Here is a 24,757-nt window from a genome sequence, read left to right as displayed (position 1 = left end):
TGAAGCAACAAAAGTACATAAAACAGCTGCAAGTCAGATAAAAATCTGACAGAAAATCATGTAAAGGTGCAACTAGGAAAAACGAGTTACCCTCTTCTTCCCCCTCAAAACCCAACAAACAAAGGTACAAACCGTAAAGTATTTATAACATTACCCACTTTCACAGCACTCCGCATACCCGAGGATGGAGCACTTGTCCACTGCTGCCATTGTTGATCAAGTAGCTACAGAAATCTGTTGATTGCAGTCTGGACTTGGGAGTCCCAAATGACAAACTGCATTTGGAGTGGTTGAAATATGGGGGTGAGGAGGTAAATGTCAGTTATGATTCCCTGTCCCACAAACCCCCTGGCAGAGGTGAAGATTCCTTGAAAGAGCCTCTAGTGTCTTGCATCTCTGGAAAAAGAATGTGGTACATGAAACATTTGTCTTCAGGCAAGCAAGACAATAAGCAGGTGAGGCAGTGATCAATTTGAATTCCTGACTATGCCCACTAGCACTTACATGTAATTTTGCTGTTACGGAATATAAGAGCAAGATGAAAAGTGTTCATGAACAAAGCTTCCCAGGACAGTTCTTAGTGAGTCAGAGCTTACATTGAACAGGCTGCTGGATGTTGGACAAGCTTTGGAAGTGGTAGAGTCACCAGCTCTGACCATGGAAAACAATATACAGCCTATGTGTATATCATGCAAGCCTGTAGTCCTATGATTCCAAATCCATTGGTTATGCACTAGGCAGATGTCAAGCGAAGTATAACTCTTCTGGGCAGACAGTGGCTCCAAGAGAAAACAATACAGACTGAAAGAAAGATGAACACATCTTGCAGACCGATCAGAACACCAGAGACCTGAAAGCAGAACTAGAATGAGCGTTCTGTAGCAGTTTAAAGACTAACACATTTAATTTCTGCAGGCATAAGCTTTCGTGGGCTGCAACCCACTTCGTCAGAAAGAGATCTCTCGGGTACACCTGCAGCATTATCTGGAACATGCTCCCAGAAAAGAAGAATGCACAAAAAGTGATGCTGTGAAATTGAAAAGCTGAAGTGAAGAAGCTGGAAGACAAAGTCAAATCGAGACTTCAAGCTGTTGCAGACTGAAAAGGAAGTGCTTGAAAAGGAACTTCTGAAGGTTCAGGAAATTCTTAATGGATTTCTAAAAGGGAAAAGAATAAAAACTCATTCAAACAGGCAGAGACTCATTGTGCAAGTAAAGTTCTGGTGGTAAACATACACAAAATAAAAGCAGAACTGCTGTTAGAGGCACTCTGGATGGGCATTATCAGAGAATCACAAAACCAGCCTTCTATTTTGGGTCATTCAGAGATGCCAGCAAAGAAAACAAGCAACAGTATGCAAGAAAAAGAAGCCCAAAGCCACAAAAATCTGCTGATAGTAAAACGCCTCCAGATCATAGCAGTCTATTAAAAAACCTTTGAAGCAAAGACTTCTTTAACACCATTGCAAAAACATAGTGGAAGAAAAGACTTTTGAATATGACCACAGAAATTAGAAGGCAACTAGGGTGAAAGTCTACAGGACTGTAATAGTGACAGACTTTTTAGCAGAAAAAAAATATAAAGAGGTTTATGTTTATCGGTCCTGGGTAGGCTTGTGAATCATTTGGGGAGAAATATAACGATGTGTCCCTTGAAAGCTACCGTATTATAATCTGCAAAACTCCAAAATAGCTGGAAGTTAATCTAGTGCACAGGATGTATTAGAGCAGCGGTTCTCAATCTATTTAACATCGTGGGCCGCATATGCAGCTCTCTATGTGGTACGTGGGCTGCATCCACGCAATATTTATGCTGCCCATATGGCCCTGAGGATGTCACATGGGCCGCAGCTGTGTGCTGATTGGGCCATGGAGGTGAGAACCACTATATTAAAGTATGAAGCAGTTACTGGAGTTCTGCTAGTAGAAGAGCAATTACCCTCTACCCGGGCCAGATTTACTTCCACAAGGCATTACGGTGCAGCCAGGGCATTCAAAGGCATGACAAGTTCTGAAAAATAATAAAACCCGGCAACAGCAAAATACATATTCACAAAACAGGTAAACGTACAGGGCCTGATCCTTCTCCCACTTACTCCTGCTTTACATGAGTGTAACGCTATTGAGTTCAGTGGCATTACACCCACTTTAAGAGTAGGTCAGGCTCAGAGTGATACTTTTCTTTTCTGCATATTGAAAAAAATATTTCAGATCCTAATTACTATTCACGTTTACACCCCCCCCTCGAGATCAGCAGGCAGCAGAACTGGGAGTGCTAGAAAAGCTTGGGACTTGCCTATCGGGCATGGCAATGCTCACCGCAGGGATGTGATTTCTAAAGCACACCAAGATGTTGTGCACTATCTGGGTATGTTAACACGCCCTAAGGAACTTTTAGTGTACAGCAGGGTCTACAAGGGCCAGTTAGAACGCAACATGTTGGTGCACTAGAAATCACACCCCGTTAGTACACCTGGCCACACCATGTAGACAAGCCATTCGAGAGAGCGATCTTAAGAGCGCCACTGAATAACGCTATTCTTGTCCATCTCTGGAGAGGACCAGCATCTCCATTTATGGCCTGATTCCTGGGTCTTAGGTGGTTTGCAGTGTAAGGGGTTAGGGTTACAGTATATCTTTAAATATGTGCTCATTTACACTGGGAAATTTTAAAAATGGGTCAACTGGCATAATGTTAAACACAATTTTGCCCTTAGTGACCGGGATTTTCAAAGGAGCACAAGGGAGTTAGGCACCTAAATCCCATTCATATTCTCTGTGGTTCCTTTGACAATCTGAGCTAGCGTGGACAAGGATTGTCAGATTTAAAATGCGTTAACTGTTTGATCTTAACTGCCTTCCCCTGAGGATGACTCTTGTTATAAACATGACTGGCTAACACATTTTTAAACACTGCTTGTCCCTGACTGCATTAGATGCTAAGTTATATTTCACCTCCTACTAGCCACAGTATTAATGTATTAGTTAACCCATCTGCTAACGTAATAGATTTTTCCATTGTAGACATGGCCTGTGAGTAGAGCTGGTTGAAAATGGGAAATTCCAGCCTCAGGAAATTCCAGTATTTCAAAATTTGTTTTCATCTCAAATTGGGATGAAAAGTCAAAATATAGAAATGTTAATGGCTATATCCTGCCATCTCCCCATCTGAATGGGGATTTAAACAAAAAACAATGGCAGTGTATGGCCTTGAATACCTTGCCCCATACATAGAGAGGTGCTTGTAGAAGATTGTGCTTTAGAGACACTGCCTAGCATGGGACATGTCGTGTGAATTGGAAGATGTGCCCTACATCAGATCTAACCTGGGTGCTCCCAGCTGCACACCCGGGAATCACTCCTGTCTGTGTTATTAAAGTTCTATTCCTTACTCATTCAATAGTGTGGTCTTTAATGAACTCTCAAGCTCGTTACATGGTGTGAGAGAAGTGGTGAATGAGTTTGGAAACTACAAGGATTTGGAGGAAAACTCCTCTGTTTGCAACTGAAAACGCAGACAAACACAGGGAATCTCTGAAAACAAAGACGAAGAAAGCCTTCAGCGAGTAAGTAAAAGCTCTCAAAGTGGATGTTTTACAACCTCCTTCCACTCTGCAAATGTCAGGCAATGTTGCAAAGAACTGGATAAAGTTTAAGCAGTGATTTCTGTTGTATTCGTCTGCCATTGGGGCACAGAACAAAGATGAAAACCTAAAATCATCTCTATTTTTACATGTTGCTGGGGAGGAGGCACTGGATGTTTATAATAACTTTGAGTTTCAGGAAGGTGAAAGCATGAATTTAAATATAATACTGACTAAATTTGAGGAATACTGCATGCCAAAAAGGAATGCGACTTTTGAGAGGCACAGATTTTTTTACATGCACACAAAAACCAGATGACACTATATAGCAATATGTCACAGAATTAAGGAAACTCAGTAAAACCTGTAGCTTTGATGGCTTGACAGAGTCTCTGATCACAGACAGACTCATTTGTGGCATTACAGACAATGTGTTGAGAGAGACTGCTCAGAGTGGGAGAGTCATCTTTGAATGAAGCTCTCCAAATATGTAGGGCTGCCGAAATGGTAAAACCACAAATCAAACAGCCGAATTCACTGCAACGGGCTGTTCATGCACTGAGGAAAGCAGCGTATAGCCAGAGTGGCTCAAATCACAATGTGGAACCAACCCCTGCTAAAGGGAAGACTGAGTCTAGACGGTCATGTGGCAAGTGTGGATCATGGCATGGCCCCAAACAGCGTCTTGCCTATGGGAAACTCTGTCAGAACTGTGAGAAACTTAATTATTTTGCAAACTGCTGCAGATCCCAAAGGCAGAAAAGTCGAATTTAGTTACTGACAATGTGACTGAGGAGTTTTTTGTAGATGTACTGGGATCAAGCAAGCCTGTTGAGAGCGACTGGATACTGCCTCCGACGGCGAATAGAACAGTCATTCCGCTGAAACCGGACACCGGAGAGCAGGTTAATATTCTATTTGCACGAGATTATGAGAGACTGAAAATAAGACTTAAGATGGGAGCAACAAACATAAAAGTAACTGTATATTCTGGAATAAATATACCAGTGCAGGGATGATGCTTCGCTAGCATTAACCATAAAAACACGATATACAGGCTCCCTTTCATTGTAATGCCACAGGAGGTGACACCAATTTTGGGCCTGGCTGCATGTGAGAAACTCAATCTGGTGAAAAGGGGGCTCTCGCTACAAGATTATACTGCACCTGGCTATGAGGCACTCTTTCAAGAATATCAAGACCTGTTCCTGGGATTGGGATGCTTGCAGGGTGAACATACAATCTGAATAAACAAGCAGGTCTCTCCAGTTATTCATCCGTGTAGAAAGGTGCCATTTGCATTCTGTGATAAATTCAAGGCTGAGTTTGCAAGGATGGAAGCTATGCATGTAATACAAAAAGTAGAGGAGCCGACAGAATGGGTGAGCTCCCTAGTCATCATGGAAAAAAGCACCGGCCAGTTACGCATATGCTTAGATCCCAGAGACCTCAACAAGGCTTTACAAAGAGAACCTTTCAAACTACCAACCAGTGAAGAAATTCTGGCTCAGTATGCAAATACTCAATATTTAAGTAAATTGGATGCATCCTCAGGGTTTTGGTAGCTAAAATTAATGGAGGAAAGCTCAAAGTTATGCACATTTAACACTCCATTCGGAAGATACAGATTTTTACGCTTACCCTTTGGTATAGCTTCAGCACCAGAGGTATACCACAAAACCATACACATGATCTATGAACATATTTGTGGTGTGGACACCTCCATGGATGACATCATTATCTGGGGCTCAACGAAAGAGGAGCATGATCGTTGACTTCGGCAAGTGCTGGATGCAACTAGAGCTGCAAACCTCAAACTTAATAGGGACAAATGTGTCTTAGGAGTTAGAGAACTGACTTTTGTAGAGGACATTTTTTCCCATGAAGGTGTAAAACCTGATAAGAGGAAGATTTCAGTCATTGAAATGATGCCACGTCCCCAACCAAAGAAAGATGTCCAGTGGTTCCTGGGGATGGTTAATTATCTTAGAAAATTCATACCCAATCTTTCTGCCAAAGCAGCAGCATTGAGACAACTCCTAGAGGACAAAAATGAATGGTATTGGAGTGCTGCACAGGCGGAATCATGGGAAGGTTTAAAACAACACCTGATACAAGGACCAGTATTGAAGTTCTATGCACCAGGAAGGCCTGTTAAGATTTCAGCGGATGCATCACAGTCTGGATTGCAGTGATTTTAAAGAAGCATGAGGATTGCTGGCAACCAGTGGCATATGCATCCAAATCACTGACTGACGCAGAAACTAGATATGCACAGATTGAGAAGGAGCTTTTAGAAATTTTGTTTGCCTGTGAGAGATTCAATCAGTATATTTATGGACAGACGGAAGTTGAAATGGACCACAAGCCCCTGATTGCATTATTTAGCAAACCACTAAATGACTGTACCTTAAGGATTCAAAGAATGATGATAAAGTTGCAGAAGTATAATTTGCCGGTGACCTACACTCCTGATAAATTTATGTTCACAGCAGATGCACTTTGCAGAGCAGTGACACCCATGGCACCTGCGAAGACATTGGAGACAGAGGCGGAAGCCTATGTAGATATGATTGTGAGATCGATTCCCATGGCTAACAGGAGATTGCAACAAATGAGAGAGGAGACGGAGAAAGATGAATCATGGGGGATCCTTAAAGAAGTGATAATTAAAGGGTGGTCTGAAGTAATAAGCAGTTGCTGTCTAAGTATAAGAGACTATTAGAACTGCAGACATGAACTGACTGTGATCGATGGGGTGATTTTCAAGTGCAGTAAGGTCGTAATTCCACTGAGCCTCCGAAAAGAAATGCTACAGAAGATCCACGAGGGTCATTTAGGAATTGAGAAGTGCAAAGAACGAGCATGAGAGGTGCTATATTGGCCGCGGATCAATCACGACATCACTAATGTGGTAAGAAACTGCTTTTCATGCTTGAAATACAAGCCATGCCAACAGGCAGAGCCTCTGAGACCCCCTCCTGCTTCACAAAGGCCTTATGAGAAGGTAGGTGCTGATTTATTTACCTGGCATTCAAAGGATTACTTAATAGTTACTGATTATTACTCTCTGTATCCAGAAATTTGCACACTGCATGGTACTAAGAGTAAGTCAGTGATCACTGGCATGAAAGGAATTTTCCACAATTTTCCAGCGCAATGTTTAGACAATTTGCCTCAGATTGGGATTTTCATCATGAAACTTCCAGTCCAAATTACCCCCAGTCAAATGGATTGGTGGAAAGGTCTATACAGACGGTAAAGAACCTGATGAAAAAGATTTTTGACAGTGGGGGTGATATGTGTAAAGCATTGCTGGTCTATAGAAGTACACCCCTGGAGAATGACTTTTCTCTAGCTCAGCTGTTAACAGGAAGAAGGATCAAATAACTTGCTGTGATCTCAGAACAATGCCACCGTTCAGAGGGCGAAAGAAAATCAGAAGTGGAAGCAGAAATATTATTTTGACGGAAGGGTCTGTGATCTTCCATCTCTTAACCCAGGTGATACAATGTGTCTGAGAAATCACCTCTCTAATACTTGGGGCCAAAAAGGTACCATTAAAGAACAGCTGCATCCATGGTCTTATGTGGTCCAGACAAACCAAGGGGACACATTTCGACATTATCGATGGGATCTGTGTGTTATCCTAGAGAGTTCCAACACCATGAAATATTCCAGCATTATCTCCTCCGACTGATCCGGTATCATCAACACGTGGTGAAGAAACTGTCAGGGAATGAGAGAACTCAGACTTGAATGAAGGGCAGGTACTGAGAAGATCTAATTGGGTGATCAAATGTCCAGAAAGACTCATAGAGGCTTGCTAGGATATGTGAGGAAAGTGGGTGGTAAAGACTCACTTGGGAGTGATGTGCTAGTAACTTCTCCTCTGTAGGTAGTTGACACATTGAGTTTATGGAATTGTATAATGCATGTGTTATTAGATAGCTGTTATATGTTATTAGATGTTAGTGTATTATTATGTGATGTAAGTATTAACTTGTTTTCCTTAGGAGGGGAGATGTAGAGAGATGCTTGTAGAAGATTGTGATTTAGAGACACTCCCTAGCATGGGACAGTGTTGCGTGAATTGGGAGATGTGCCCTACATCAGATCTAACATGGCTGCTCCCAGTTGTACACCTGGGAATCACTCCTGTCTGTGTTATTAAAGTTCTATTCCTTACTCATTCAACAGTGTGGTCTTTAATGAACCCTCAAGATCATTCCACCATATAATTACAGCAGGACATATTTCTAGTAAAAGACAGTAACATGACACTGGGAATAATGCTGTATGCAGACAATAGTTTATGCAGGCACAATATATGTAATGTGTATTAACACAGCGGACTAAACATGGGTTGACATGAAATGACAGCAGCATTCCTATTCTAATTAGATTATAAAATACAATTGCCATTGACATAATTCTTGCACAGAAGAATAGTCTGTCTTTTCCTGTAGAAGAGTGTCCATATATGGTACTCCAGCACCAGTTGCGATGTTCACAATAAACAGACCTTTTTTATTCAAGGAAACTTGATAATGAGGAACTCTAAAAGGGCTGGTTTCTCTGAAGCGTTACTACTGAGAATGGTCCCATAACTTCACCAGCACATGTAGCCTATAGAACTAGCTTGCTTGCTTGCACATATACGTATCTTTCCTTGTAAATTTAAGTATTGTTGTTTTATTATAATAGAGTCATAGATTCATATTAAAGTATTATAGCTGTAATGCAAGCTACCTTACAGGCTACATCTGTATGAAAGCTAAGGCAGTTAGTATACATATGTTTGAGACCTTTGGCCCAGATAAGTAATGATGATTTAAAGGATAAGACATATATGGTTATAACCTTTACCTTAGATAAGTCAGGAGGCATTGAAACAGGGGGAGCTGTCTCAGGTTATGCCCCGAGTAAACTTCACAGATACACCCCAGAACCCACAAAAGAGACAGAAATAACAAAGGTGAGATAAGTGAGCTGTCTGGAAAGGATGTGGATATGTCATTAATACGCACAAACCTGCCAGCCTCTAGAATAAGTGTACCCTAATAATTTGGGGGTGAAGAATCCAAGTTTGGACTTAGAAGGAGGACCCATATTGCTCAGGATATAAGAAGGGGCAAACCATGTTACTTGGGGCGATTGTCTGCTACTCCTTCTTAAAGCTTCTTGTAGTTAGTGTTAAGATTTTGTTCTTCATTTATACTTAGTATTATTTGTAGTGTTAGTCTTAGCCTTATAGCTCTTAGCTCTTGAGCATTGCCTACTCCAGTGTTTCTCAACCTTTTAAGTAGCAAGTACCCCCTAACTTCTGAAAATGTTAATAAGTACCCCAACACTCAATTTCCATGGGACTTTATATTTATAGACTAATGTGAGCCATATGTTGGAAGAAGGGCTGAGTATATAAGGCAGTGATATGACAGATGTCAGATCTAGTGTGGGTAGGGTTACCACCTTTACACCAGGAGTGCACAACTCAAGTATCTAGAGGTGATGTTGGCCAAAGCTAGGAGGCTTTGAGCGGCATGCCAACGCTGGGGAATATAAAGCGCCGTGTCAAATTTTTTGCCATAGATTTGAGAGGAGGAAGGGGTGAGAGAGAGACAGGGAAGGAGGGTAACTGGTGAAATCTGGGGCTGTCATAGTTGTCAATTTCACTGATCAGCTAGAGCACTGAAATTGACAAGTTTTCTGGGCACTGGGCTTTGAGCCAGGGAGGGGGGCTGCCATCTGGGCAAGTTGCAGGCGGCTGCTGCCTGGCTGCCAGCCCGGGAGGTGGGTGACTGTCACCCAATCCGAGCTGGGGCAGAGGAGGCTTCTGTGCTGGCCTAGACCCAGGGATGTGGGCAGGTGGCTGCTGCCCATCCTTAAGTCGGGGTGCTGGTAGCTGTCCCTCAGCTCGGGGCTGGGGCACGGATGGCTGCCACCCAGCTGTGAGCCCAACTCACAAGATGCAGGAGGCTGCCACCAGGCTCCCGCCTGGAAGCTGTGACCAGGCAGGAAGCGGGGGGCTGTCACCCGCCTCCCCCAAGAGCCGGCGGCTGCCGCTCGCTTCCCAGCTGGGAGCTGCGACTGGGCAGGAAGCGGGTGGCTGCTGTGTGCCTTCCCCAAAAGCCGGTGGCTGCGGCTTGCCTCCCAGCTGGGACCGGGCGGGAAGTGGGTGGCTGCAGCCTGGCTTCCTGGGACTATGGCGGCTGCCATCCGCCTCCCAGCTGGGAACTATGTCTTCACTCTGTTTTTCTCCGGGTACCCCCTGCCTGTATCTCACGTACCACCAGCGGTACGTGTACCACAGGTTGAGAAACTATGGCCTACTCCACCCCTCTACTCAAGAATTGAGGAACCAGATGTCTCTCTCAGCCAGGTCATCAGGGAAGGGTATGAGTATATTAATCCAAAGCATACTCTATATATCACGAGTCTCTAAAATAAGACTGTAATTCTATCCATTTGATTATTCATTTTCTTTTAATCAGTCATTTGTCAATCATTTTATATTATCTTAATAAAAACTTATAAAATTATCCAAATTTGGCTATAAGTGTGAGCATTCCTGTCATGCACCCTATACAAGTCTTCTGGAGCCTGATTCCAGGACAAGAACCTCATTATCTTCTGATCAGATCAATTGGCGAGCCTATAGCCCCATTCAAATTACTAAACACCCAAAATCAGGCTACACTTAGGAACGAACAACACGCCATCCCTCTTGTACAGCCTCTCACATGACAATCATGTCCAGTGGTGAAGTATGCCCTGATATGACACACAACAATTTCCACTTGGATTGCTCCATCCCAGCCAGGTAGCCCCCCTCATAGGTTATCATATTCAGCTACAGCTGCTGCTTCTCTGGCATCAAATGAGGTGCAGTTTTTCTCCACTTCTTTATATACTATTAGCCATGACTTGTGTAGTGGCTGGTTAGAACTATCCTACCATGTTCTGAGGAGCATGGATATGCTTGGGTATCATTCCAAAATTAGTGGATGAATGCAAAAGTGCTGCCATTTTGCACTGGGTTATTTAAGGTTCCCTTTTTGGGACAAATTTAGTTTTGAGAAGTGATCACTGTGCTCTGAAAGCCCTTGAGTTCCAGAGACAGCCATTGACAGATGTCCAAGAAGAGGCAGAATGATCCTCTTTTCCCTCGGGGCAATTTAGTTTGTTTGCCCTACGGGACCTCCATTTGCATTTTATTAATTGGCCATATAAGTCTGTTGGGGTTTTTTTGTTATGTTTGTTTGTAGTTGAGTTTTAAAGAGAGACATCACAATAGGCACTAAAGTTGTGGGAGGGGGTAGTGAGCCTGCCATATGATTGCCAACTCTGTCAATATTATTGCAAATCCTGCAATTTTTGGTCTGTTTCTTAAAGCCCCAGCTCTGTATTCAAGAGATCACATAAGAATCGGTTTTCACTTTTTTAAAAAGTCAGTCTCTGGCCCTCATTGTTTTAGAGAAAAACTTGAAAAAGTGAAGCGAATGTGACCTAAAGGCTCAGAAATGAGAAGGCAAATGAAAAATAAATTATTATTTTAAGAAAACCTCATAATTTTTAAGACAATTGCCTGATTTTTTTGGAGGGGGCCTGAATCATGATTTTTTAATGCTTGACGTTGGCAATACTGTGACCCACTATAACCTTTTGTAACACTGGCCCTTGTGTAGCTATTGGAGACCATTAAAAACAACTTGCCTTGTTAACTTCCACAAGCCAGAAGGAAGTAAGGTCTTGCCTACACCAACTGTCCAGAAACACAAGGCCATTAGAGCAGATTTGGAACTAACCAACAAAAACTACTACAAGAGCAGTTCCTGATTTCTTTTGGTGGGAGGCTGCAGTTCTGCATTTCTAGCACCAGATGGTGTGACATGAGACTATAAATAACAGCAGGCACACACCCTCTCCTCTCCAGGCCACAAAATGGTGTCTGCTAGCAAAGCTCTGCTGGGTCCAGAGGAAGGTCAGAACCAGGGCAAATGAAAAAACTCCTTTGAGGTGAGAGTGTGCTTACATGCTGGAAGGGCAATAAGAAAGGAGGACCCAGCTCTGGGGTTAGTTTTCGCTTGGGGGTTCACACAGTGTTTCAATACAGATAGCTGTCCCCTGTGGACTCTTGGATTGCTCAATGCCAGTCCGGTAGCCTTCTCCCATGGCAAGCTACAGGAGGGCAGTTCCCTTAGCCTGGTGGGGGTTTCCTGCCTAGCAGCCCCTCCCATGGAAGAGGGGTGAGGTCCTGTGGTGTTGCAGGGAGCAAGGCCTTCCAAGTGCTTTGTGAGGAAGGGCCCCTACTCCTTTGATCTGTAGAGGCAGGAGCCATTTGTCTAAGGTGGCTCACTTTTTCCCCTGGGAGCATGCCTCCAGCAGTGACACTTGCCACTGAGTGGAGCCATCCTGTAACTGTCTTGTAGCAGCGGTGGGGGTACCCAGGGGCAATCAGTGCTGCCTCAAGCAATATTAACCCTTGCTTGGATTTCTGGAGGGGATATTTCTGGGAAGGACAGCTAAAGGATAGTGCTGAGAAGCACAATCAATGCTCTGCTCTCTCTCTCTCTCTCTGCCCCCTCCTGCCCATCTCCAGTCTGGTGCAAGGCGCCTGCCCAGGGACCACCTCATAGTGCAAGGAAGGGCTGGGGTGCTGCCGAGGACCCATTCTGTGTTTCGATCCAAGGGAGACGCTCCAGCCCCAGTTTAGCAAAACCACAAAATGACACCTTTAATCCCCCTGCATCACCATAAAGCAAGCCACAATCCCCTCCATATGACACTGTGCATGGTTTCCATGGTGCAGCCTCGTCATGTAGTGAAGTGGTCGATGGCATTCTGGTCACATGCAGTGTGGGCTAGTCTTGTGAAACTTCTGAACTGGTTCCTTTCTCCTGCGCTTCTTCCAACCGTGCGGCTATTGACTGTGTTATGGACACCCACCGAGTCTGCTTAGCTTGTTTTCAAACTCTGGAATATGTATTTAGCATCTGAAACTGGCTCTCTGGCTTGTGTCCCTGCTTTATACCCCTGTTGGCTGCAGGAATGTCTCTGGAGGCTGCCTTAGTTTGTAAGGCTTCACTGAGGGAGTGTTTGTTTTGTATCCTGTTTTGCCCAGTTCATTGAGGACTGCACAGTTTTGGCCACTGCACAAGAGGGTGCATAGGGGAGAAAGCTGGTACTTACTGCTGGTCATATCACTGGTTTATCTGTAAACTGGTAGGGGCACTTTCCCCCATAGTTTTCCACATGATACTTTCTGTGGAACTTGTATAAAATACCACTGTAGTGTGTGCCACAGGATGAAACTTGACAGCGTCTCTGGGGTATGGACTGCAGCGTATTTTCTCCACATTGCTTTTATGTATGGCACGCTCCTGAGAATGGGGCCCCTACCTACGTATTCCTATAATGCATCACAGATCAGAACATAAATAAAGTTCAGGCAGACAGCGTCTGAGACATCTGATGTCCTGGGTTTGGGATTAGTAAGAGGCATCTTATTTTCTGGACCAGCAGCAGTCAGGTATCTGGAGGGGACATGCTTGATATGATGATATGATGCCTCACGATATGTGGAGGCAGGGAAAGGCTTTGACTGTTGCACCAGAAGCTCCTGCTGGATAGAGTATGGAGCTGTAACCACTTCAGGGCTTTGCACCCTGGCACAGCAGTGACTGGCTAACCTGAAATAGGTGACACGGGCAGAGCTGCAGTCGGGCTGGAACACTCTGGAATGCCATTCTGGCACTTCTCTGGGAGCCAGAACAGCATTCCAGTACTTCACTATGATTGAAGTGAATTCTGGGTGCAATGAAGGAGGGCAGGGGGGCCAGCCCCTCCTCCCACCTGTGGGCAGCTCTGAGGGGAGACCCAGCAGCCACCCATTCTCCTCCCAGTCATGCCTGAGACAGCAGTGTGAGATGTCCCTGTGGCCAGGAGCCTGTCACCCAGACAATAGGCTGGGATGCCCGCATCCACCCCTAGTTTGGGAGCACCTGCTGGAGGCATGGTGCTGTGGGCTGGGTGGGGAGGCCCTGGCACTTCCCTAAGCTTCCTGCCCTGGGTGGGGCAGTACCAGAGAGGGGACCTGCAGTCCTGATGCCAGAGCTTTCCATGGGAGCAGGAATGCTGGTGGTCTGCTGGGTTGCAAGATACCTCTTTCTGTGCAGTCCAGGCTGCATCCTGCCTAGCACTGCGGGCCTGGGCTTGATGCGTCCAAACGCTTCCTTCCCTGGCTGTGGTCCTGCAAACCTTCCTGCAGCTGGCTCTGCCCTCTGTCAGCTGTGCACCAACCCAAGCCATGCCCATGGGTCACCCTGTATCTTGCCAACTTCTCTGATCCAGGACAGCTGCCCTACTGGTGGGGGCCATCTCCCTGGATCCCCTCTTTAGGAAAATTCTGGTTGTGCCTCTGCTGGCACTTTTTTTTTTTTTTTTTTTTTTTAAAAGGACTCGAGCACTGGACATGAGGAATAGAAAATGAGGGCTGTGCTTGAAAGCACAGGTATCTACTGCTTGATGTAAAGAAGATAATTTACTGTCAGTAATTAGAGCTACTCTTTCTTGCCATTAGTGAGCAAGTTTCAAACACCAGAGCAAGTCTGATTTCATCCAGCAGAGGGCAATGGGTCACATACCTGCCAGGCATCCAGCATACCTTAACAAGCAGTGCCAGATGAGGCCTGAGGACTTGCTGTTTTTACCCTGTCTCCTATCAAGAGAGAGTGCATGCCAACATGACCAAGAGATGAAAGGATTCAAGAGAAAAAATGTTTCCCAGAATGAGAAAGAAGATGATTCTTAAGCTCTTGCTTGGACCAGCCTTCAGCTGGAGCCAGAAGACATGGCCTCTCGCTGAGTAACACATGTTGAGATCTGATAAAACAGAATTCACATGGAGTTTCATGGCAGCAGGTTTCTCAGCTCATTTGATCAAAATTCAAGGCATTTGTGTAACTAATGATGCCCTCAGATGTTTGGCAGAATAAACTAATCAGTCATTTAATAGCAGCACAGCTTCTCCATGCCTGGTCTCTGATCCAAATAATTCTGCTAGAGCTTTTCTATGTAAATGACTTCAGTGTATTTTGCAGTGTTGTTGCAGCCTTGTCGGTCCTAGGATGTTAGAGAGACAAGGTGGGTGAGGTAATATCTTTTATTGGATTAACTTCTATTGGACTAACTGTTGGTGAGAAAGAGAAGATTTCTAGCCACACTGAGCTCTTCTTCAGGTCTGTCAGCTTGTGTCTCACCCAACAAAAGTTGGTCCAATGAAAGGTATTACACTGAAGAGACAAGGTAGGTGAGATATTTCTTGAGCTTCAGATCAGAGTACAGTAACCTTACACCAGTTATACCCTTAAAACAGACAGCTTTGTGTGAAGGTGGCATTCTGTTTAGTATACTCCAGAGTGGAAAAAGGAGTCCCTGGCACAGATTCATCTCTGGTGCAAATCTGGATTAATGCCATTGACCTCTGTGCAGTAATGATGCGTGTCGGGTAAATACATATTCTGATATCTGTGTGCATTCTGAAAATGGGTTAACAAAAATATAATGTGCAAATCTTTTTGACAAAAACTCATATATTATTGACTCAATAGCTTTTTGTAGTTGGTGTGGGCCTACCGTGTTAATCTGAGAGCACTTCAGACTAAAATTCCATGTACAAGTTCTTGCTTGAAAAATTGATAGTATGATCACAGTAACTTGTTTCAGACCTTCATATTTTAACCTTTTCCAAAAAAATGGAAATTGATTGGACTAAATCACAGACCCAGTGGCCTCAATTGTTTGGCATTATGTGCCAGATGATTGGCTGTTATAAATAGGTATTGAGGTCAATCGAGTTGTGTTGGTATACTCTAGCCAAGGCTCTGGCCTGTTTCATTCACAAAAAATGAAGTTGAACATAGGTTAAAGTGGCTAAGTGAAATTTTGTTAAACCCTGTGATTGCTCTGTCCATGTGGCTGAGTTGCCTTCAGTCTAAGTCCCCAGAATGATTCCCTGTTCCACTGGTGTCTCTTCAATAACTGTCCCTCCAGAGAACATTGGCCCTCTGACTCCAATTCCACTGATCATGATATATCTTCCCAATTTTGCAAACATTTTAATATAAACATTAAAAACAAATAATTGATGTCCAGATTCCTATCCCATGTCTCTTTGCTAGCACATAGCCAAATTGGAGTCTCGCCTTTACCACAAACTCAGCTGGTTATGTAGTCCTGGAGATAGTTTGCTATTCTCAACAGACGATCACACCAGGAGTGATCCATCTCTGTCTCGCTGTCATCTGTCTCCGAGTCTAAGGAACTGTCTTTCTGTGACATCTCCTCTCTCCCTGTGGGGTTGGCCTCCAGATAGTTTTCTTTCTCTGTTCTACGAAGATCTCTGTACCCCTCATAACCCTTTTAGGTCCACTCCTTCTGGTGTGTCTCTAATGGCTGGATCCTCACAGGAATGCCTGTCTCCAGGGCAGGCCAGTCCTTGGCTGACCTTTTGAGCGCCAGTGCTTGCCTCCTGTGATCGTTGGCCATCTCCTCTGAGTGGTGTATCCATCCTTCTGGCTGCAACAGGTCACCCTTCATTGGTAGCAGGGTTTTGGTCCTTTGTCCCATCAGTGCCTGTGCTGGATTGTTTTGGCACCCATGTGGTGGGGTAGCTCATGTGGTAACGGAGTCTCTTTCTGTTGGCAGTTATCACGTGACTGGCAGATGACCCATCCGTCTATCAAGGAGTGGAGTTGTGCATTCATTCCCATCCAGTAAACACCCTCTTGAGCCCATCTAAGACAGGTGTCAATACACAGGTGTGAGGCATGTATTTTTTTTCATGAAATCCTTACATAATGAGGTGGGGACAACAGCTCTGTTATCAAAACATGATTCCATCCTGCACACTCAGCTCCTCTTCAGTTTGAAAATATGGTTCTGCTTCTACCGGTATTTGGCTTTTGTCTTTCGGCCACTGTGCTAGTATTGCTGTCTTGACTGCTTGTTGTTGGATTTCCTTTTCGCTGTTGAAACTGGGAGACAGTGCAGCATGTCAATGGATTCGATGTCCTGATCCTCTTTGCCCCAGCTCGCTAATGCTGGGTAATATTTCCTGCTCAGGGTGTCAGCTAACACCAGTAATTGTTCTGGACAATATCTAAGCTCTGCCAAGTAGCCCTGGTGATGCATCAACATGCACTGCAATCTCTTTGGAACACTAAGACGGGGCTTTACTATGATTGTCTTTAGGGGTCTGTAGTCTAATTCCACTATTACTGGGTGACCACCGGTGTACAGATGGAGTTGCTCCATTCCAAATACCACAGCTAGAAGCTCTTTTTCTGTTTGGGTGTACCCCTGTTTAGTCTCTGAAAGGGCTCTGCTGGCATAAGCAACTGGCTCCTCTTGCAAAGTAGCTACACCCCGTCCTTTCTCCAATTCATCACACAGAAGTGTCTGGCTCTGTTGGCTGGTAATACTTCAGGAGAGGGGCTTCCATCATCATTAGTTTCAGCATGTCAAATGCATGTTGTTGGGGATCTGCTCAACTCACTCAACATCCTGCTTTGTGAGCTGATATATGTGTTCTGCTACTGCTGCTAGATATGGACAGAACATGGACAGAAAATGAAGTCCTTCCAGCACTTTGGAGAGTCTTCTCTGGAATATGTCTGGTGCTGGTCTTATTCCCATTGGCATATGCAGCCATCTGTAGTGACCTAATGGTGTTGAAAAGGTTATCAGTAAGCTGGATTCTTTATCTAGTCTTCTGGGCCCAAACCTGTTCCTTACATCAGTCAGTAAAAAATATGGCTTTGGAAAGTTTGTCAAGATGTCATCAATTGTGGGCAGTGGATAATGGCATCTTTTCAATGCCCAGTTCAGTGGCTTTGGGTCCATGTAGCTGTGTAATTTGCCTGATCACTTCTTTACCACCACCATGCTGTACTGGTCTGATTAGGGTGTGCACATTTGATTAGAGTGAAAACACATTATCTATGGAATCTTACCTGCGTCTTACCCGCCACCATAAAAAGTACCAGCGTCCTGATGTTTGGAGGCAACTCACATCACGTGCCAACTCCATCCCCCTGCCAAAAAACTGACGTCATCCTTATTTTCGGCGGCAGCTCGCGTCACGTGATTCCCCGCTGCCGGAAAAACTGCTGCCAGGTATCTCGAGCCCTGCATTAAGGTATGCCTGGGCACACCCCGTGCGCACGCCTATGCTGGTCTGGAGAGGTGCTATGATGCTCCTCTTCTAAAAACTTTTGAACTCCTTACATACTGGATTACGTGTTGTCTCTGGAATTTTCCTTTGTGTTAAACACACAGATTCCATTGTGCGGTCTGTTTCCAGTCATAGCTTTCCTGTTGCTTTTGAAAACATCCCCATACACTTCTACAATTGTTTCTACTGTCCGTGGGACTCCCGTTTTTGCTTCTTGCATTACAGCTATAAAACTCTTGCTCTACGTCCTGATCAGATTCAGGGTTTATATGGCTGTGTGCCCCAAGAGGAGTCTGTGGTACTTACCATCCACCACCAGAAATGTCAGTTGCTATTTTCTGTTATTTTTCAGGATAATTACTATGAGGTCACATTTTCCTATGGGACTGCATTATGCTCTCATTGTATATTAGGTTTCATCTGCATTTTGAAGTGGGTATGTTTGAGTCCAATTCACTCTGAGGAATCACATGGCAGGGGGCCTCATTATCTAGCTGATATCACACAGGGTGTTTCCCTATAACTGTTGTTGCATGCAAAGAGGTTGGCATTATCCCTCATTGTTTTCCTGTCTGGGCAGCCTGAACCTGTTATGCTCTCAAACTCAAGGAGAAAGTCATGATGTCCTCATGCCATCTGATTTGCCCTCCAACCTCTTGTACAAGTCTAACTGAATCTGTCTGGGACCTTCCTCTAAAATGGTTCATCTCGCCATATTCCTTGCAATGCTGTCCTAATGTGGAGTGCTTTTCCTTTACCCCGTTATTCTGTCACCCACAGGAAATGCAACTCCCTGTGCTTATTCAACCCTGGCCACCTGCACTCCCTCGCATGTACCTCTGTGGGTCTTGCGTCTCCTGTGGCTCTCATTCTTTCTCTTGAGGCTTCCGCTTCATGCCCCAGCTCTAAGCATCTGTCTAATGTGAGACTTCCTCCCTGGAGCGGCTGCTCCCATAGGTGGTGATCCCAAATGCTGCAGACTATCATGTCCCAAATTTGGGGGTCTGAGTCCCCAAAATTGCATGTAGCAGCCAGTGTGTGAAAGGCAGTAACACGGGGATCTATCTCCTCCCCTTCAGACTGGTCTCTAGTTAAAAACCTGTGTTGCTCCATGGTTTTGTTCTGCTTTTAGGGTGCAATAGCTCATAAACCTGCTGTGAGACTTTAGACAGTGGTGAGCTTCAGAGTGCTGCAGACCTGTCCGCCTTGTTCTCCACTAAGGTAAAATAACTGCTTTACTTTCTTTCTCTTGCAATCCTTCTGCATGGCCAGCTCTATGTCCAGCTCAAGCGCCTCCTTCTGCTGGGTCCATCGCTGGGCTAGGTTTGTCTGTGCAAAATCCAGGGCTCCGCAGTGTTTCAGACCAAGTTCCCTGGTCATGCTGCCAGCTGCTGTGCTGCAGAGAACTCACAGCTCGGTCACTGTTCCCATGTTTCAGTCAGAAGGAGTGAAGCCGAATGCAGATTAAGCTGAACAAGTGGAATTGCTCTGTCCATGTGGCTGAGTTGCCCAACTCCTTGGCGTTCCCTGTTCACAGGTGTCCTGTCAATAAGTCCCCCAGGGAACAGGCCCTTAGACTCCAGTTCCACTGATCATGATACATGGCCCAATCTTTCTGTAAATTAGAGATCTTTTTTGACTTGGTGAGAAAGAGGCTTAGCTTGGTAAACTCTTATTCTCTCTAAAACTGAAAATCCACCCATTGCTACTAAGGGCTCAACTGGCCCAGTTGAAGCAGGTGCAGGCTCCTATAAATGGCATGAAATGGGGAAGCTCCATCCTCTCTCTTATCCCCATGTGCACCAACATCAGGGGCCGCCACGACCTGGCCCTGACTTAATTGTCTGTAAAGTTAATTGAAATCTTCAGATGGAAATCATTGCAGTGCATGGGCAGGACTATGGCTTTGTGCCATTGCCAACATTGGAGAGGTTGTGGCAGGGCTACCATGCAGTGTGAATCCCAAAAGGAGTTCTGGTTGACACCGAGAATTCCTCTTAGGGCTCTCAGGGATCATGTACTGGTGTGGCAGCTGTGACACGCTGAACAGACTGCAGCTTGTTTACTGCCTACCATTCTAGGCCAGGAAGGAATTGGATGAATTAGCTTGATAACTAATAAGTGCAGGAAGCTGATCTATTCTTTTATGGAGTGATTATTTTTAGTCTCCAGCTTCCATTCAGTTCCAGCATAGCGTATTAAATAACAAGAAAAATGTGTTTTCAATAGAATTAAAAGCATGTTGACTCTTCATCCACTGATTTTGCTGTAAACATAGGCTGGGCGCTGATGACTTGTTTATGATTTCATAGGCCACCACTGAACTTACCAAGGAAGAGCTGCCTGTACGACCCTGCTACAGTTTGCATACTAATCATTTTTGTAATAGATCTTTTTGGCATTCTTCATGTGCTGTGGAAGGTTGTCAACTGCTTCTTTGAAGTTTAAATAATGATCATGCAAGCAAGGCTTCTGCGATAGAAGCCAGGGTTATATTTATGTTGTAGAATTGCGAGTTCCACATGCTAGCCCTCTCAGGTTACCTTGCACGGAATTATTCAGGTCAATGTACAGGCAAAATGGCTTTCACAGTAATGCATCTCCAATGGGGTAGGTCAATGAGGTTTATTGTTAGCACAAGTGAGAAGGAGGGGTATCTTTATTTTATTCTCATTGGTAACAAGTGGGCATAATCATAACGTGGCACTGTATCATTCTCTCTCCACTGGGAAACTTTTAAAGTCATTCCAGTGTGTGGGCAGACTAACATGTTATGAGGTCTGTAGGAGAAGCAGAGCCTTTATGTCTTACAACACTGAAAGCTGCAAGAGAAGAATTTTAGGTTCTGATCCAAAGTGCAGTGAGGTCAACAGGGATCTTCCATTGACTTTAGTGGGACTTTTTGGCTCAAAGTTCCCATTGAGGTCAATAGCAAAAATACTCTTTGACTCCAACAGTCTAGGATAAGGTCCTTAGTTTGTGTTTCTCCCTCCACAAATGTATGTCTCTAAGACCAACCCAATGCACCAGTTTTTAAACAGGTCACAAAGTTTCTTTTCTTTCTTTCTTGTCCATCCATTAACCCTTTCCTTGAGCTAATCACTATATATGGGAGTCGGACACAAAAGGACTCTTGAATGTTTTTCATTCTCCTCTTTTCCCAGTCTCCTTTTCTGTCTTTAAATGCTACGCCATAGCTGTTACTCTCTTGTCACACTGATCAAATAGAGTAAACGTCTCTTAAAAGAAAATGAAAGAAACTATTCAGGAACAGGGATAAATGCAAACAGGTCTTGCCATATGGTCTGCTGAAGAATCCTCTCCTTTCCCGAAGGGATGTGGGGGAAGGGAAAACTTTCTGTGTGGATAAAATACAGGCACTTTGAAGCTGTTCTTGGCATTCCTATTGAAGCCATTTCACCTGGTATTTTTCAGTGAAAGCCAAGATGCCCCCGCTGATCAGGCAGCGTGGAGATATACTATTATTTTACTGTACGGCTTAGAAACAGCGATGTTAGCTGTTCAAGTCTAGTTGGCAACGCAATTAATGGCTTCAAGTAATGCAGAATGGATGGCAGAGATACCACTGGGGTATGATCGTTTTGGACATTGATTGATGAGGCGCTCCATACCGAAGTCCGTTTCTGCAGTCACCAATTGGATTGTGTCCCAGTCCCCGTGTACCACATGATGTGCAGATGCAATTCAAAGTGGGCCACATTTTTCGTGGGAGTGAAATGAATTTTTCAGTTGGGTCCTTGACAAGGTGTTTGTTTGGGACGTTGGTGTCCTTCCACCTTGCTTGGTTTTGATCTTCATGGGAGATCCTTTATTTATATGTGTACATAGGCTGGGGGGAGCCACTCAGGTCATGGCCTGACCACTTTTTGGCCTGCCACAGCCCAATTCGGGGCAGGCAATCTGGCGGTGCCAGGGCCAGGAAAGGGATGGGGGTGGGATGTCATTGTGGGTGGAGGGCCCTCCCTGCAAACTGGGGCAATAGGCAATGGGCCTGAGCAGGGAGCCAGGCTAGCCCCTACAGGATAAGTGGCAAGCTCCCCCACCCCATTACCCCACAGCCCTCTGGTGGGGAAAGGTGGCTATTGGTATTCTTCCCTCTTATGCTGTAGCTGCTTCCATCTCTGCCTCACAATTAACATGCTAGCTACTGCATGTAGATTAGAGGTGTATGGCCTGCCTGCTGTGTGTGGGTCAGTGGCTAGCATTGAATGTAACAGATTTCCCTTCTAAGGCCTGGTTTGCACTAGGAAAAAAGGTGGGTTTTTTTGTTGTTTTTAACCACGTGTTTACATATGGAAAGTAACACATGGTAAAATCCTAGTCTGGACAAGGTAGCTGTAGTTTTAACATGTGTTAGCAGGTCAAGGTAAACACTTAGTGACAAACACTTATGATTTACTTCAGCCTGTGAACACATATTAAAGGGACAGATGCCTTGTCCAGACTGAGCTTTTCCCACGTGCCAGTTACATATTAGCTAACATGTGGCTAAAAAGCTGCTTTTTTCCCCTAGTGTGGATATACTCTACATCTGGGCATGTATTTGGAAATTACTGCTGCTCTGAGCTGTAGCTCTTCATACTTCATGGCTATCACTGGAGCCATTTCATACTGGAAATAAGTGTACAGTTTTGACAGTGAGGGTGGTTAAATATTGTAACAATTTACTAAGGGTGGTGGTGGAGTGAGAATTTTTAAATCAAGATTGGATGGTTTTCTAAAAGATCTGCTCTAGGAATTATGTGGGGGAAGTTCTATGGTCTGTGATACAGAAGGTCAAACTAGATGATTGAAATGGTACATTCTGGCCTTGGAATCTATGAAACTTGGGGGGGGGGGGGGGGGAGGGAAGGAGGATTCTGATGTTGGGAGACATTTTAAAAAAAAAAAAAAAAAAGGAAAAACTCAGAATACAAATCTATGAATCATGTCCCTTTCTCCCCACCTCCCTCCAACAGCTCTAGCAGAGATTTATTTTGTCAGGCCAAAACCCTTTCCTGATAGGTGTGTCATTGTCTTGCAGATAGTCAGAATGGGACTAGTGAAGCAGGGAGAGAGCTAGAGAAAGGAAACAGTTTGGCAAATTAAGCCAAAAGGTCGTTGGAATCCTTTCCCCCTGAAGTTTCCCATTGTTGCTGCCACTGGGTCAGCTCTACCGGGACTAGCATTGCGGAACTGTAAATGTGGACAGGGCTGCAGGCACTGTCTAGTGTTGTAACCACTACATTGCATCACTCTGGCTAGAGCTAGTCTAAGAGATGTGGCCAGGCTTTCAGAAGTGCTCAGCTTCAAGCAGCTCCTGTTGTGATTTTTCCAAAAAGCTCAGTACTTACTCTAGTGCCTAAGCACCAGCTGAGCGCTTTGAAAAATTTGCTCCCCAACTGTGCGTGCTGAATTCTTTTCTCTGGCCTGTGGTGGTTAAAATGCCATGCTGCCTGCACCTGCCAGCATAGATGAGCGCTCTCCCTTTTGATATGGTTGTAGCTGAAGTGGTGGTAGCAAAAATAACGAATGTTAGGAAAAAAGTCCGCCTGTGGACAAGGCCTGTGGTAGGTAAAGGATTATGTTTGTTAGCATAGTCAACCGTAGAGGCTTTCTGTGTTGCCAGAAAAAGGAGTCAAGGTGAAAAGTAAATGTTTGTTCTTCACAGCTTTTTACTGGTGATGGTGGGGCGCGGCGGGATGGGAGTTTCTAAAGTGACAGTTAAAACAGTTCACTAGCCCATTGAGGAGATTTGCTTTTTGGTATCAGCATGGAAACCACTTTATTTTTGCTCTTTATACAAATCTGAAGGAGATAGCATGCATTTATCAGCAGCCAATTTGTTGGGAGCCTTGCCTTTATAATTAGCTTCATATTTCAGCTACTATAGAAAGGCTACTAATTCGATCCCCTTGTCTACACTAGAAAGTTCTACTACTTTAACCTACCAGTATAGTTAAAGCAGCACAATCCTCCCGTGTGGAGGGAGTTATCAGTATAAAGGTGCTTTATACTAGCATAACTATTCCCACAAGGGACAGGGAATGAGCTGTACTGGTATAAACCAACTTTATAACGAAATAACTGGGTCCACACCAGGGATTGTACCAGTTTTATTAAAACTTACACCCTTTTCTGAAATAGTTAGATGGGTACAAAAATTGTGTAGACCAGGCTTTACTCTGAAAGATTGCATATTGGGGGTAGAGGGAATAAAGTCTTTTGGATTCAGGATTAAAAGGCCAGTAATTGGTCACCGTAAAAGGTAATCTTTTTTTGTAGCCTTCCATTATCCCCACTCCCCATCCTATATCAATTTTCCCTCTTTCTTCCCCCCTCCCTTCCATAGCATGGCCATTCCTATCAGCACTGGCTCCTCTGCTGGGAAATGCTGCAGAAACTGGCTTCTCGCCAGTGGGGATTCTGTGCTCTCCTGGCACAGTTTGCTGAGATATGAAGCCATGGGCAGGGAGCCCCGTTGTGTGCTCTGGAGCCGTCAGTCTGTAGCAGAGAGCATTATATCAGGCCCCAGCCGGCCAGGCCCTTTGTGTTGCATTAACCAGCCAAGCATTTTGTGCTGATGAATGTCATCTTATTTAACGTTTTGTAAAACAACTTCTAAGGTCTTAACAGTATGACAGATGGGGCCATTGAATGAGTGCTTAATGGCCGAGTATTACTTTAATTTGATAGTTTATTATTAGTTATTGTCAAGGGGATACACAAGAATTTAAATTTGACCCCTTTTTGGAGGGGCACATTCTGTGCCCCCCCTGGACCTGCCCCTGGAGGAGCTCGCGCTTCCCTCCTCCTCTCTCCCTGCCCCCCCCGCAGCCCCGGGACTGGAGGAGTTCTGAGCCCCCAACGATTATTGAGGGGGCCTGTGCCCCTGCTTGCCCCCCTTTTGTGCACGCCCCTGGTTATTGTTTAAATAA

The 24,757-nt window shown here is 44.7% G+C and overlaps 1 long non-coding RNA gene across 1 annotated transcript in view; it reads left to right on the top strand.

Annotated features, from left to right (window-relative positions):
- Positions 1–11,523: 11,523 nt before the first annotated feature.
- LOC137164067 (uncharacterized) overlaps positions 11,524–24,757 on the top strand; it is a 160,891-nt gene continuing 147,657 nt past the window's right edge. The window contains exon 1 of the long non-coding RNA XR_010922915.1: positions 11,524–11,602. This is a non-coding gene — a long non-coding RNA (uncharacterized lncRNA). The remainder of the gene's footprint in view (positions 11,603–24,757) is intronic.

Source organism: Emydura macquarii, unplaced genomic scaffold (genome assembly GCF_026122565.2).
Source record: "Emydura macquarii macquarii isolate MOO-44397 ecotype Brisbane River unplaced genomic scaffold, CSIRO-AGI_Emac_v2 contig_2676, whole genome shotgun sequence".
Classification (NCBI taxonomy): domain Eukaryota; kingdom Metazoa; phylum Chordata; order Testudines; family Chelidae; genus Emydura; species Emydura macquarii.
The sequence above is the reverse complement of the archived record's forward strand: the minus strand, read 5'-3'. Positions and strand labels throughout refer to the sequence as shown.